The sequence below is a fragment of the Equus caballus genome, chromosome 19, assembly GCF_041296265.1.
Source record: "Equus caballus isolate H_3958 breed thoroughbred chromosome 19, TB-T2T, whole genome shotgun sequence".
Lineage (NCBI taxonomy): Eukaryota > Metazoa > Chordata > Mammalia > Perissodactyla > Equidae > Equus > Equus caballus.
This window is the reverse complement of record NC_091702.1, coordinates 63,251,297-63,262,541: the sequence shown is the minus strand read 5'-3', so window position 1 is coordinate 63,262,541 and position 11,245 is coordinate 63,251,297.

Sequence of the window (11,245 nt, the reverse complement as noted above, 5' to 3'; positions counted from 1 at the left end):
AATTTTTAGGTCTCATTTCCTGTGATAATTAAAACTTCAAAACTTTATTTGAGTTCCAGTTACTTCCTTTTTCTCAGCTCATTTCTACTGCATATTAGCCTTTGCCTGATGGGTCGAGTCGGGGAGCCAACTGGTCTCTTCTCTGTTCCATCGATTTATGCTTTCAACCCTAAAGAAGCAGGAAGTTATAACTTGACTAATACTGTCATGAATTGGTGCCAGACTCTCAGATTATCACTCTTGTTATTTTGTTTTATATATTTATTTATTTGTAAGATGGAATTTTCTCTCTCAGGATAGTTTGAATGGATTCCTCAGGGATCATTTTGCCCTAGGCTGTCCCATTGCTGGGAAGTTTCTAACCACATTCCCTTTGATGTGAATGAGATACCTTCTCTGGCTGAGGATGAGCTTCCCATTGGCCTCAGATTATTGATGGACCTCTCATTCATTCATTCAAATAATATTTATTGAGTCCCTACTGTGTGTCAGAAACTCTTCTAAGTGGATTAGTCAACAAAGATTTCTACTTTAGGAGCATGTATTTTCAAGGAGGAGACAGAAAAATAGGCAATAGACATAATAAGTAAATGACAGTGTGTTAGCATGTGACATGTGGAAATGAGAAAAAGTAAAGCAGGTTAAGGAGGGACCATGAGTGCTGGGTGGGGCGAAGCTGCATTTTAAATAGAGAGATCAGTGAAGTTCTTAGTGAGAAAGTAGTTTGCAACTCTTCCCATTCCCGTATGTTCACCACTTTGCAACGTGACCTCGCTGCTCAAGAAGTAGACTCTCTCTCCACCTCTTGAATGTAGGCTTGGCCATGTGATTTGCTTTGGCTAACAGGCGTTAAAAATGGTGAACAAAGCAAAGGCTTGGAAATGCTCGTGCAGTGGGCTTTGTCCTCCCTTGCTGCCAGGGAACCCTCCGCCACCTGCTGAAGAGCCTCGTTTGCCTGCTGGAGAATGAGAGCCCAAGTGGAGGTAGAGCTGTCAGCTTTCCAAACTATTTTAGCTAAGGCCCCAGCTGAGGCTGAAGGCTGTCCAACTGAGGTCATTCTAGACCATCCAGCTCCAGCTGAGCTGGCACAGGCCAGAAGATTAGACCAGACACCACACAGAATCATGATCAATAACAACTGTGGTTGCTTTAAACTACCGAAATGTGTGGTTGGCCATAGCTGACCAGTACACTGAGATTTTCACAGAGGCTTGGAGGAAGTCAGGGAGTGTGTCCTGTGACTGGCTGGGAGAATAGCCTGTGAAAGTGCCCAAAAGCAGAAGAGGGGAGAAGAAGCCACTGTGAGGTGGAGGGGAGTGAGCAAAAGGAGAGGTGTAAGAGGACCGGTGGTGGAGGTAAAGGGGGGCTTTGGGATGGACACCCCAGATTAAGTAGCCTTTTGTAAATAATTTGGCTTTTACTCTGAGTGAAGTGGGAAATTTCACCCTTGAATTCCAGTGACCCCTCCAGGCAGCCTCATGCCAATTTGTCGCTTGTGTGGCCCCTCCTTTGCCCTAATAAACCTTGGGTGTACAGACTCGTTCCAGCCAGCTCTTCTTCACTGCTCCCTCAGACGGGCAGCTAGCCACGCTGCACCTCACTCTTCAGACGTCTAAAGTATGACCTAGTTGTTAGTCTTCAATGTCCTCCAAAGTGCAAGTAAAGCGTAATAAGGTTTACTAACCATCCCCTGAAATTGCTCTCTCTAGAATGTAGGCAAAGCGATGAAGTCCCCCCCCCCAACCCCACCTTTACCTTTAGAAAAGAACGGGATTCATAAGGCACCAACAACTTTTAAAAAAATCTTTCTGAAATTTCAAGTTCTTTTTTTTGGCTCTCCCATCTCTGTTTGGGTTACAGGTAACTGGTCATCTAAGATCACAAAAAGTTTTTGCAATCTCCTTTTGTACAGCCTGAATATTAGTTTTGCACCTTAATTTAGAATTTGGTTTCTATTATTTTATCAGTTATCTTATCAATTGCACCTGAAACTACAGCTAAAATAGGTATCTTTTAACATCCTGCTGGAGCAACTACCTGACATGGAAATCTAATTTTCTGTGGTAGAAGAGGACTTACTTTCTAAACCTCTACCTCCAAAATTATTTGCCTGAGATACCGTGTCTTACAATATGACTCTGCTTCTATCACAGAGTAGCTTATAATGATTCTTATTTATTTAATATTTAGTGGTGATTTAAGTTATTTAGCTTTTCACTTATTAAGTATTTACTGAACTCTTACCATGTTCCAGGTCAAAATTAGGTTCTGGGACATGGAGAGGACAAAGACATAGTTCCTGACCTCGAAGAGCTTATGGTTAATTGGTCAATGATTTTTAAAATACTTTAAAAGTAATTTTAAAGAAGTATGCAAAAGATATTTGATGAGTATATTTACTCAGGTGCTTTTAGATGGAAATAAAAGAAAAACAAACTTAAAACTGGCTTAAGCAATAAAAAATATATATTGACACTTATAATAGGAGGTCCAGAAGTTGGGCAGCTTCAGGGTTGACATAATCCACACTCTAATTCCATTTCTCCAGTCTCTCTTATCCTCTCTGTTGACTTAGCTCTATTTTAGGCCTGGTAATGAGATGGTTGCATTAGCTCTCAATTCACTTCCACACCTAACAATGTCTAGCGGAATAGGGAAAACGTTGGTTCCAGAAGCGCTCACAGAAGAAGCGCCAGAAACCTCTCCTAACATCTGAATTGAGTCACATGCCATTGCAGAACCAATGCAAATATCCCTAGAAAAATCAAGTGCATCCCTCCAGCTGGAACTGGCTCAGCTTTCTCTGAGTACTAGAATTGTGGGTAGGGTTGGTTACTTGAATAATTTTCGTGTTCTGCAAGGAAGAAGAAAGGTGTGAATTAATGTTTGGTTGGTAAGAATGTCCACTGCTGTAGGTCCCAAACGGTCACAGGAGAGGAGAATTGTACTCAGTCTGTGAGCTGGGGAAGGGATCAGGAAATGAATTGATGTGGGAGTAACACCTTAGATGTAGCTTGGAATTCTAAGGAGGACTTAGCCAAAAAGATTGAGAGGAAGAGTGACGGATTCTTATAAGGCAAGTGGACAGGCTGGGCAAGGCACAGTCGTCTGTGTATCACTGGACTTTGGGAAAAATGCGAGTAAGTTGGCTTGTCTGAAGTAGAATTGTGCCCAGATATTTACGGCATCATCTGAAGGAATTCATCAGCTATGTCCCTGGTACAAAGGGGTTGAGAAATATCCAGGAAGAAGAATATTGAACTTCAGCTACCATAAAGCATCCTAAGAGATTTGCTGAGGAATTAGATACCCGGGGCAGGTCTGGGCAAAGGCAGTTGTGTGCATTAGCTTACAAGGAACAGCTGATACTGTATTGTCGTGTAGGACTAGAAGAATGTCCTTTGAACCACTTCTTTAAGAAAAAATGTAATTTTGAAGAACATAAGAACTCTGGGGCCAGACTAAAAGAATTTGAATTCTAATCCTGCCACTCGTTATGTGCTTGAGTTTGGACACTTTATGTAACCTCTCTGTTCCCCAATTTCCTTTTCAGTGAACAGGGCATAACAGACCTCCTTCCTGTGCCCTGTTGTCATCCCTTGTCCTTATTTCTAGGTCTAAGTATAATATTTCATGACCTGCTAGAGCCTTGCTGCTTGACACGGATGAATAAACTCCTCTTTACCTTTCTTAGATGTAGGGTGTCAGGATTCACGAGGCTGCATGTCTGTTCTTGTTCTGCATAACTACATGCAAAGATTCCTTCCTTGTAACCATAGGATTACATTTTTTTTAATTGAATAGATAGCTATTGCTCTGAAAGCCATTTCCCTCATCTGTTCCGGGTTCAGAGAATCCAGATGTGCATTTAACCTCTTGTAGTGGGTTGAATTGTGTCCCCTGAAAAGATATGCACAAGTGCTAAACCCTAGTAGCTGAGCATGTGCCCTTACTTAGAAATAGGGTCTTTGCAGATGTCACCAAGTTAAAAAGAGGCCATCCAGGATTCGGGCAGGCCCTAAATCCAATGACTAGTGTCCTTATAAGAGAGGGCGATTTGGAGACATTCAGACACACAGAAGGGAGAAGCCATGTGATGACAGAGGAGAGACTGGAGTGATGCCGCTGTAAGTCAAGGAATGCCAAAGACTGCGGACAACCACCAGCAGCCAGGAAGAGGTAAGCAAGATGCTTCCCAGAGCCTGCCAAGGGAGCAAAGCCTTGTTGAACCTTGATTTTGGCCTTCTAGCCTCCAGAACTAAATTTCTGATGTTTCAAGTCTGAGTCTGCGGTAGCTTGTAATGTGAGTTCTTGATATAGAATACACCTATGGAGAAATACACAAAAACTCTAGAATATAGGGTAAAGAATAGCATGTATTGAAACAACTGGGTATAAAAGTCAGATTTCCATATCACTCTGCCATGGCTGTTACAAAAGCTGACATCAATATTTTCATCAGGAAGAGATGGATCCATGCAAGAAATTCAGTATTTCCAATAGAGAAATGAAGACTGTTGTCAAGGGAGAACTTTTTTCCTCCCTTTCGATCTTATAGATGAATCATATCCTGCCTGCTGCCAGGGTTGATATTTGTCATGATCTCTTTCTTAAATTTAAAAACACGTCTATTAGTATTCCTTTCACTGTAGCGGGTTTATTCTTTTGGATGAGAATGACGGGGAAGCCAGGGCTTCCTAGGATGCCTTATCAACTTTGGTTTTATTTTGTTTTCAGCAGGCTTAATGAAGCAAATAAAGCTTTACCTCAGACACTTTTTTATTCCTTAGCAAAGGATTTGAATGTAACGGTTGCTGATGAAGAATGACAGAGCATTTTGGTTAGTGCACATAAAATTGTTGTTTGTTCAGCTTATAACAAGGACATTTTAAATTTAATTTCAAGTTTCCTCTTTCTTCTCTCCACGAATCTTGCTTGGAAATGCTTCTCCCAGCCAAAATGCTTTCCCAAATTGGATAGACACGCCATTGCTTCTGAGACCAAATTAGCCCGCAGGATGGGCCGCCTGGCACTCACATGCCAGCACCCCAAAGGCCCGCAGGCCACTTGCCAGTCTGCAGCAGTGTGCAGGGAGATGTCAGCTTCCTAACTGTTTCCTCCCTCTCTCCAAACTAATTATTTGGAGACCTTCAAGCTTTCCAGAAATATCTGCAATTAGTCAGATGGTGTCTAGGGCTTTGTTTAAAATTACAATAGAAAATTTATCAAGACCATTTGGTCTAATCTCTCTCGTCATCTTCCCAGTGGATTTTTCCTCCTCTCTCTGGAGAGTTAGAAATGAAGTATCATGATTATTACATAATTACAGAGAATAATAACAAAAATAATGCCTGAAATTATTATTACACCATTAAGAAGAATGAAATGCATAAAGATAGCTCTTTGTCAGATTTATAAAGATTTTCTTCCAGAAGCTCAAACAATGAATAATTATTAGCTTTACCGCCTCCTTCGCTGATAGTGGTTAGAGCCCTGTTTTAATACACTATCATGAGTTCACAGCTCACTAGAGTCGCAACTCGTGTACAGTATCGAAACCCAACGGCTGGTGCAAAACAGTTGTTCAATAAATATGCTGCATGAGTTATTAGATATATTAATAATAGGGAAAAATTTCGAGGCAAAGATAAATTACATTTCAATATAAATAATCTCTTTTTCTAGCTGCTTTTTGTAGCTTATGTATATGCAGCAAATATCTGGCCAAAGTTTAAAAAGAGAAAACACTAGACTTAGAATGCAAACTATACCTTGAGTTCGATTTCTCATTCTGCTGTTCTCTTACTGTCCTTGAGCAAGCCACGACCTCTCGGAGTCAGTCTTCACTGGTATACTGGAGTGCACAAACACACGCACACATTTCCTTAAAGGTTTTCGCTAATCCAACTTTAAATATAAACTTGAAAGTCTCTTAGTCTCTCATCCAGTCTTATTTTCATTCCCATCTCCCCAGAATCAGCTGCTTCATAAATTTCATATGAATTCTTCCAGTTACATACAAGAGTGTATACACATCAATAAAAAATAAAATATCACGCACCTACAACTTTTTAAAACTTACGCAGATGCTATCAAAGTGTATATACTATCTTGAAACTTGCTTTTTCCCGCCTCATTATTTTTCAAGATCTGTTCTTGATAGTATATACTATCCTATGCTGTATTATTTAATTCTCCAGTGCATGAGAAGCAGCACAGCATGGTGCTTAAGAGAACGCGTAGACTCTGGAGCCGCACCATCTGGCTTTGTAACTCGGATATACCATTTATTGCTCTGGGACCTTGGGGAAGTTCCTTAACCTCTCTGTGCCTCAGTCTCCTTAGCTACAAAATGGGGATTATAGTACCTACATCATGAAGTTGCTATGAGAATCAAGTAAGTTAGCAACTCCTTAGAATAGAGCCAGCACATAGGAGGGACCATCTATGTTTTTCAAATGAAAGAAAACAACAGATGAATGTTTTATTTTCCATTTTTTGCTATCATTAACAAGGTGGCCCTACATGAACACCTTATACAGGTTTCCTTGTTCATTTGTGGGAGTGTTCCTCAATAGCATATCAGACAAGGAGGTGCTGGCTCGTAGGGTTTATGTGTTTCCAATCTTATCAGATGAGCCTGCATTGTTCTCCATAGTGATTGTGTTAATTTATGTTCCTACCAGAGCTTAAGAATTTCCATTCTCTCTACATCCTTGACCAATTGAGTATTATCAAATTTCTCAAATTTTGCGGCTCTGATTTATGTGAACTGGATCTCCTTTGTGTTGTTATTTATGTCCTTGATTATAGGTGAGGATAAACATCTTTTCTAACATCCTTTGGACATTATGATTTCTTATTTTGTGAATTCGGCTTTGTTTGAATTTGCTCAGGGAGCTAAGCTTATTGCTTTCCTATAAGAAATAATCATTATTCCAAAATAATTTCTTGAATCAACCCCACTAATGTGTAAGATGTGTAATGCTACCTTGATTATATAACAAATCTCCATTGATGCACAGATCTTTGTTCTGGCTCACCATCTGTTCCTTTTACTTATTGTCATCGATCTCACCCCCTCTCTCTCACTAAATTACAATAGCTTAATAATAATCTTAATAACTGGTGGGACATTTTGCCTCTCTGTATTCATTTCCAGATCTGCCTTGGCAACATAGTATCTGTGACTCTTCCACATGGATTTGAAGATTATTTTGTGCAAGTCCATAGAAGCCCTGTTGGAAAGTTGTCTGAAGTAGCATTTAATATTTGGACTAATTTGAGTAAAATATACATTTTTATGTCATTTGTGGTTCCCACTGAATTGCTCTTCATTTATTTCTCAAAGAACATTTTGTGAGTTTCTCCTGAGGAATAAATCAGAAGTGTATGTGAACACACATTGTAAAATGAAAAGAGCCATGTATCTTTCAGCATTGTGTTTGTTTATAAAGGAACTGCGTATAATTGCAATATACACGAAAATCCCCCACATCTGATTTTATCCAATTACATTTCCCTTGGTCTTCAGTGAACCTTTGATCAACTTTTGGCCTAAATAGTAAAATTGTTTAATCTTAACTTCACGTTATTTTTTCTAGCCCATATCATAATGGAAAACTTATGAACAGTGAATGATACAGAAGTGAGCATTCAGAAAGGAAAAAGCAGGAGATGCAGGCACCTTGAGAAGTCACATTCCTCCAAACTGGGACTAAATTGAAGGTTTTTGAGAGGGTCGGTCTAAATAAAACGGTCGAACAAATGCCCACTGTGCTTATGTTTCCTTTCTTTCCTTTCTCATACTCCACTTGTGTCTTCATCTGTCTTTCCTTCTTTCTGATATTTGCGGATTTTACTCACTTGTGAACAATTATATTTGAGAATTTTGGAGGACAGGAAAGAATTTAAATGCGCTGTCCTTGCCTTAATCGGAAGCTGTTATATATTAGTTAAATGGCATAAGGACAATGAAAAAGAACATATCTGTTAACGACAAATATTATAGATTACGGCAGATCTTGTGGTTTTTTTCCTGGTTCTTCTCTAATCAGATTGTTCATCTAGTTCAATGTGGAAATTTCTCCGCGCGAGGGTGCAGAGCCACCTTTGAAGCCATTTTCTTACACAGAAGTGCTATCTATTAAACATTTGCTTTGTGAATCTGTGTAATTTCCTGCTCGTATCCCCTGCTAAATTCGAAAGAGTTCAGTTGCTGGCTGAGGCACCATCATAAAGTGATTAATTGTGCTCTGGGGCCCGAGCCTCCCATCAGAGGCTCAGTTCTGCCACTCCAGTTGAGTGACCTTGGCAAGCGGCTTAGCCTCTGTGTTTCGGTTTCTTGATTTATTAAAGGTGGATGTAATAAAATGTGGATTTATTCAATGTGGATTTATTAAATGTGGATATTAAATGTAAATATAGGATGTGGATCATAAAATTACATTGAAGACTAAATGACATTACTTATATAAAACTATTAGAACAGTGCCTTATCGTATATTTGAAAGTTGCTAAGAGAGTAGATCTTAATAGTTCTCAATAACAAGAAAAATAATTGTAACTATATGTGGTAATGGATGTTAAATAGACTTATTGTGGAGATCATTTCGCGATATATACATGTATTGAATATTTAGTTGTACACATGAAACTATGACAATTATATCTCAATAATCAAAAAAAATCTGGCACATATTAAATACTCTTCAAATATTAACTATTATTATTTATTTCTTCTAATAATGTTAGAGTTAAAAGATTAAACCTATTTAGAAGGTTTAATTAAATTAAGGCTTATCTTTGTATAAGGATATGAGGAGAAGTTATCATCCTGGCAGATAATATTTGAGAAGATATTTGATAATCCCTCTCTAGGTTTGTAAGTGAGCATCCTGTGTTCTGGCCTGCTACATTTCAGGATGAAGAGCAAGCCATTTTGTGCAGAGAAAGAGGAGAGAGGAGTAAGGTGAGCGAGGCTTTGCTTCACGGCAGCTCAGGAAAAAGGGGAGACACAGTGATTGGTACTCAACACAAGTGTCCTGGGAGAAGATTCTCACTTAATGGATTTTTTTTTTTTTAAAGATTTTATTTTTTCCTTTTTCTCCCCAAAGCCTCTCCAGTACACAGTTGTATATTCTTCGTTGTGGGTCCTTCTAGTTGTGGCATGTGGGACGCTGCCTCAGCGTGGTTTGATGAGCAGTGCCATGTCCGCGCCCAGGATTCGAACCAACGAAACACTGGACCGCCTGCAGCGGAGCGCGCGAACTTAACCGCTCGGCCACGGGGCCAGCCCCTCACTTAATGGATTTTTTTTTTTTTCCTGGGGAAATACTATGATCCATGAAATGTGGTGCTTCTCCTTTACCACAAATGTTTTCAGTAAAATGGCAAAAATCATAATTTATTAGGTGAAACTGGATTTCTTTATGGAAGAAGGGGAAGGGGCTGAGCCTAAAGCAAAACATATGCTATTTGGGCGACATATAAATTTTGTGAAGCCCTGTGAGTTAGAAAAAGCATTTTGCAAATCTCTTTTTGAATAGAACTGGCGGGAGCAGCTAGAGTTAGTGATGCTTTCGGGGGAAGACCATGTTCTTCAATAAATACTGAAATTTGTCGAAACTATTCCATTTGAGGAACTAGGAGCAATTTCTTACAAAAATATGGACCACAATGAATATGTTATGTAAAATTATGATTGTCAAGCTTACTATTCAAGGAAAACATGTTCACTGCCATGTATTAATTATAATTTTCCCATTGATATTTCTTTGCCCTGATTTACTTATTTCATTGACTGACAGAGCTTTCTAACACATCTTGTTGTAGGAATAGCGAGTGCTAATCTCCATCACAGAATTGGTCACTCTATCCCATATGTGTCTGTTTAAGTCTCTGTTCCCCAGCTAAGAGTGACTTCTTGGAGAGCAGGACGATATTTTCTTGTTTTCTATTCTCATGGTAGGAGAATGTCTTGCATAAAGTTAGTGCTCCACAAATGTCAGTAGAATGACTTTTAACAGTGGAAACCTTGATCCTGCTTGCAGGATCAGTGTTCCAGAAGAAAAACAATTGAAGTTGTTGAGTTAAACCTTGAATTAAGAGACTCATGAAGGCGGTTTCTATGGTTACAGCAACATACTGATGCATCCTTTGCTAGACTTTTCCAGCAGGAAGTTTCTAATAGATCTGCCAGGCTGGAATACACTGTTTTGATTTATGATGTTTACTTTGGTTCTAGACTTTCAGAACCATACAAACTACAAAGCAAACATTTCCAGAGAATAACCTGGACCTCACAGGGTGTATATAAAGAGTCCTGTAAATTCAACAAAAGATACCTAGAAAAAAGCATTATAAAACTCTATCCAAAATATCCATTCTGCTAAACTTTGGAACTTGCAGCATTTTTCATTGCATGTCTTTACTTCATGTCAAAAAAGAGAACACAAACTTGTGAAAGGGGCCAGCCTGACGTAGGGACTGAGAAGGATATATGTACAAGAATATATAGTTCATCTTTGTTTTTTGGCCCATGTCTAGCTTGAAGACTTGTGTTTCCCATTTTACATAGTTAATTTAATTATCATTTTAGGTTCCAATGCATTTTGGACATTTACCATTTCTTTTCTCCCTGGGATGTTAAGATGAGATTGTGGATGGGGGTCCTAGTCACGTCTGAAGAACTCTGTGATATGGAACCAGGGAGGCAGGAAAACAGCCGGCCTTACAACAGATGCTCAAACATTCTCTTTACCTTTCACTTCATATCCTTGCAAATTCTATTCCCTCCTTCCAGGATTGACCCTTTCTGTTATGGAATAAATATTTGTGTCCTCCCAAAATTCATATGTTGAAGCTGTAAAACACAATGTGATGGTATTAGGAATTAGGGCCTTTGGGAAGTAATTAGGTTTAGATGAAGTCACAAGGGTGGGGTCTTCATGACGGAATTAGTGCTCTTTAAGAACAGACAAGATCTCTCCCACTCCCACTGCCTCCCCCATCATGGGAGGGCACAGCAAGAAGGCAAAAAAGCAGGAAAAGGACCCTCACTAGAACCCCATCATGCTGGCATTCTGGCCTGGGACTTCCAAGCCTCCAGAATTATGAGAAATAAATGTCTATTGCTTAAGCCACCTAGTCTATGGTATTTTGTTATTGTAGGCTGAGTATAGCAGCAGAGTGGCTTTACAGTAGAGTAATGAGGCTCAAACTTCAGGAACACTTCCTTGCACAG